Below are 5,570 nucleotides of genomic sequence, written 5' to 3'. Positions count from 1 at the left end.
ATATTATTTGGGAAATTACCCTGATAACCAGATATGGGCAATGAGTGAAAGAGTTTCTTCAAAGTTCATGTGGCATGAGGTCATGGGGTTATTTGCTGTGGAGGCTGAGTGGGAAAGATAGTGATTTGTTATTGTTTGCTGTCAGGGTGATAGGGATCAGCTCAGCCCATCAAGGATGTGGCTTTTATGTGTTTGTATTGGTTTGTTTTCCACAGATATGGAATTCTTCTAGTTAAACCTGGTGTCCCCCTCACAAAAGAAAGGTAGGAACATTAACTTTGTTCTGTGCAGTCTGGTTTGTTTTTCAGAGGCTTTTACTCAGAGTAGCATAGGAAACAGAGTAAAAGGGTCAGAAAAAAGAGGATGGGATTTTGTGGTGATGGGGAGCACAGATCTCAGGCAAGGACATTTAATGTTTAAAAAGCATTTGGTACCATGAAGAATTAAATCTTTCTTGAATTGTTACGTAGCAATTACATTCAATTGCTGTAAAGTGTTGTTGTGCTGTGAAATGAAAACTGACCCAGGTACTTACTTTGGGAGTGACAATAGTGGTCAAGGGTGTCCAATGAACTCAGCATGGCAGGCACTCAAGTACTGCTGCCAGGGTCCTCTCCAGGCTTTTTCCTGATGGCTGCATGGGAGAAGAAGATACAGACAATGCTCAACAGGCAGCAGGCACTGAATGTCTCTCAGGTTAGAGAAGATGTTTCTAAACCAACAATTTTGTCTCTGTACAGGCAAAATATGCCATCAGCACTTTTAGAACCCGACTGTTACACACATAAACATCCTTCCAGCTCTGCAGAGGAGCAGGATTTTACCCTGCCAGTGTTTTCCTTCCTACATCTAGGGCAGCAGTTCCCCACCTCCTCCACTTTCCCAGCCTCTCCTTCCTGCCAGTGTCAACTGTGATTGATAGTGAGAATGAATCATGTAAAGAAGCCAGCTGAGGGTTTTTTTAAGTCATTTAAGGAAAGGGTTTGAATGATCTCCTGGAACAATTCTCTCCTGGCAGTAGCTCCTCCTGCCTTCACAGTGCTTCCTTGAACTTCCTGATGCTTCTGAATAGTATCAATTTCAAACCCAACTGAGGTCACAAGAGAATCTCATAGATGGGGGATAGATTATTGTAAACAGGCAGTCTGGTGTGTTTGGAGACACAAAAATCATGGGATGCATTTCAGAAAAAAAATCCTGTGGATATGGATTGCGGCACTGTGGAAGTTGGCCGACATAGAAGGAAAAACACTTCTGCTTTCCTGTGTGAGATATTAGCAAAAAGTGCCACTATGATTTCACAGCCTGGATTAGCAGGAGAGAGAGGAAGCTGTCTGTGTGTTGCAGCTAGAGCTGCTTTCAGTTCCAAGTGTCAGGGAATCTTTCCGAGTGACCCAAATTTTATCACTGGAGTCTGCAAAATGAAACTGGAATTGGAAAACAGACTTTCTCCCAGAAGTCTTGCTGTGCTGACCTTGCAACTTGTGTCCTCCAAAGGGCTTGGAAACAGAATGAGGAAAAACACTTCTGAGAATAAAATAGGCTCTACAGAATTGCCTCCCAGGGAGTTGAAGTAAATCTGCCTCTGGGAACTCCTTTGTGGATGTTCTTCCCAAATGTGATCCTAGCTGTACCTCAAGGTGCATTACAGACTGACAGCTAGTTTACTGACAGTTGGGAATTTCTGAGGCACTTTTTGCCCCTTTATGCAACTAAAAAAATTGTAGTTCGCTTTGGGCGAAAAATTATTTATTTCACTTTTTTCATCTCTTTCAGCTGCTTGGAGATACTGCAAAGTACGGAGCTGAAAGGCTGGATTTGTGGGTAGGTGTGGATGACTGCTGTAGGGAATGTGAAGCCTAAGATTTTACACATGTGAGCTGTCACCCTGGTTCTCTTTAGGCAGAATTCTGTGGCTGTAGGAATGGGCTCTTCAAAGGATGATGGATAAAAGTTTAGGCATTGTTTCTCACTGCATCTTTCTCTTCCAACTTCACAGAAAGTCTCGACTTTTCTTTAAATATTGGCATCAGGAACAGCTGGCAAAGTATGTGGAGCGACTGGAAAGAGCAGCAGTTAGCATACAGAAAGGTGAGCACTGGGACAGGAGCTGATCTCAGACCAGGGGAAGGAAAACCTTTTTTGCAGTCCCTGCTCCACCTTTGCAGAGGACAGAAGGGTAGGACAGGTGCCATCCCTGTGTCATGCCCTGTGAAGTCAAAGTGCTTATTGCAAATGCCCATATTCCCAGTGCTCATCCTGAATCAGGGAGAGCCCTTAGTGTCAGCCTTGGAAAGGAAAAATATGTGCAGGGGAGCTGGGCTGAGCAGGGCAGCACATGATTTGGATGTGTCCTGAAGTATGGCTCACGCTCCTCTGGAGTAAGGATTGTCTGTGAGTTGTGTTGAACTGGGGAGAGGGAAATGAGCGAAGCAGATCTCACTGCTGCTTTCAGAGACAGGGGAAAGGGGGTGAAATTTTGGTCTGGTTTTTTTCTTTCCTTTCCACATAGCATCTGCTCTAGCAGCCAGTCTCTTCAGAGTGGCTGTGGGCAGATTGGTACTTCCCTTTGCACAGGCTGCATGAGGACTGTGCATCCAGGAGGAGGAGGAGGAGGCTACTGTCACCCTGCTTAGCTCCCTTCTGTTGCACTTCTCTTCTGTATGGGTTGTTGCACTGCTGGAGCATCTGAGCAACTTCCAGCTGTGCACCATAGAGTGTGACAAACATCAGACGGTCACAAGCTGTGCGCTGTTGTCATCTATGGGGAGGGTGTGTGGGTAGTGGGAAATGAGAGGGTGCAGCTTTCTTAAAAAACACTTCATGTGTTTTAATAACTGGTAGAGTAGGTGGGATCACACAATGTCTGCAATCCCCCTGGTGAGCCCTGCAAATGGCTGCTTATGGGAAAGGTTTTCCTGTGGGCTGGCATCAAGGAAATCCTGTCTCTTTCATGGTGTCTAGAAGGACAGAGATGGATGCTTAGCAGGCCCTTCTGCGAGGCTTTCTTTTTTAGGTATTCAGTGCCCTGGCATTGGAGATAAGAGCTTAGATCTGTAATTTGGTTTCTATAAATCTGATCTGGCAGCTTAGAGAGTAGATGACAGTTCTCACAGGGTTTTGGCTGCCTGCTCACAGTAGAGTTTCCATTGCTCTTTATTAACATGATTCAGGTGTTGAGGGCTTTGTACTGGATGAAGTACTATCACCCAGTGTCCTTCCCCAAGAGAATTACAAAGGCATGAACAGTATTTTCTTTCCTAACCACAGCTTTTATATCTGAACAGTTTTTAGGGGATTCAGATGCAAGAAGAGTTTCCAAAAACTGTTGGCTGAGCTGAGAGCTCAAGCACAGCGGCTACAGGAGGAGGCAGAGAGAGAAAGAATCCAGCAGCTGGCACTGGCAGCAGAGGCCCAGGGTGAGTTGTTCCTACTCACACTGACCCAGAGCATGTCCACTGGAGTGGTGACCACCTTGAAGTGCTGTAAGCTCCAGGTCATGGAGGCCTGCCCTGGGATGGGAATTCCATCTGTGTGGTGGGCAGGGAGCTGATGATGTTTCTGCTCTTTGGAAGTGTGGTATTGTCTGTGGGGGGTAGAAGCAGCATAATAAAGCTAACTTGCCTGGCTGTGCTGGAAGGAGGGCCAGGCTGTGGTTTTACCACATAATCCAAGCAGCAGAGCCTATCCCAGTCCTAGACCTGTGGAGAATAGATCTCATGGATCTTGGATGCTTGAGTTCACCTACTTATTTCTTCTTGTTGCAGAAAGAAACTCCCTTCCAGTCCCCATGCCACGAAAGAGGCGCCCTCAGTCTAGTCCTCATCCTTCTGATCAGTCACAGCAGCCGCCAGTGCCACTGCCACGCAGCAAGCTGACAGAGGTAGCAATACTGGCTCTGCTGGGGGCCCTTAGCCAGGTGTGCTGGTCCCCTGCTCCATCACCACCTGCATGCACATGTTCTCCTGCCTGCAGTCCCAAGAGAACGTTGTCGTTCTTGTTATGAGAAGTGTGAGTCCTGTCCTACTGTGGTTGGGTAAAAAGCATGGGCAGGACCTTTGAGGAACTGAAAGCAGCTTTCAGTAGTTGGTGACTGATCTTCTCTTGAGGGACTCAGGAATGGGGTCACCTGCTGAAGTGATCTCTTCAAATGTCCCCTGCCTTTGACTTTGCTTTCATGCTGACTTTCCCTCTCTCCTTGCTTTCAGTCCACTCCTTTTGATAACTTCTTGAACCCTTCTGTGCCTCCTCCTGTTCTGGGAACTGAGGAACAGACTGGGGAAGAAGCAAAAATGAGGAAACTCAAGAGAGGAGCAACTCTCCGCTGGTTCACAGAGACACAGGCCCAGAAGGTCATGCAGGATGATGGGGCCTTTCCAAGCTGGCTGCAGGGCATGATCAGTCGGAGGCGAGTACTGTGGGCACAGTGACCACGGGTGGGAATCGGTGTGTCCTTAGGACTGTCTAGGTTGGATTGGCCAGGAAGGACGTGGAATAGGAATGGGAGTCATCAGCATAGCTTTTCCCTTTTAATCTGTGAGCGTCAGACCCTTAGGGGAAAGCTTGGGGGTCCCTGTCACAGTTTGTAAATGCTGAAACTTTATGTAGGTCCGTGGAAAGACCATGGAAACTCATAGTACATAAGTCCACTGGGTCCCTAAATACAGATCCTGTGTAGGGATGGGAGTCTTGTTGAGTAATCAGAGAGGAAATGTACACATGCTGAACTTTCCCTGTTCTGGACCATTTGCAGAGACATGAAGATGAATTTTTGGGTTGATTCATTTTATTTCAGTACAGGCCAGGAAAAGACCCCAATTTACAGCAGAAGAATATAGAATGAAGCTTACTTTTATTTTAAATAGTATTAAGAGGGGTTTAGTGCATAGTCAATGGCAAAACTCCACCAAAGCCCTCTGATAACGAAAAGGAAGGGTTTTTGTTGACACCTCTGTCTGTCTAAGGAGGGTGCAGCATCGGTGGCATTTGCTTCTAGTTAGTCTGGGGGAGATATCCACTAAACCCTTCTTTCTTATGGAGCTGTTTGCAAGACTTTTTTTAAATGCTTGAACTTTTTCTACCAGGTCTGCCTCACGCTTCTCTCTCTTGGCTGAGTCAAGCAGTGCTTTCTGAGTCCAGCAGTGGCATAATCAGAGAAGTGCTGATTCTGCCAGTGATCAGACAGGAGCAGGATGGCATTATAGTCTCACCTGTGTGCAAATTGATCTGTGCTCCACACTTGTTAACTGCCAGTATGCCATAATTGGTGGGATTTCTTTGTCAATGTTGCTGCCATCTGAACACCCTCATCATCTTGCTCCAGTTTCTAACTTTTTTTTTTTTGTTGAAACTACAATTCTCCTTCAGCCTTATTAGATCTAGGTTCTTGGATTTTTTTCAGGTTGTCAGTGTGAACCTTTACTCAGAGACATTACACAGCACATTAGCTTGGTAAAGGACACTACAGTAGCTCACAGCTCCCTGGTAGCTGCATTTTTAATTTTTTAAAGATAGTTATTGAGGCCCTAACCTGTAATATTGCTTTTGTCCACAGATGAAAGAATGTGGGA

Source organism: Fringilla coelebs (genome assembly GCF_963513975.1).
Source record: "Fringilla coelebs genome assembly, chromosome: Z".
NCBI classification, from domain to species: Eukaryota; Metazoa; Chordata; class Aves; order Passeriformes; family Fringillidae; genus Fringilla; species Fringilla coelebs.
The sequence above is the reverse complement of the archived record's forward strand: the minus strand, read 5'-3'. Positions refer to the sequence as shown.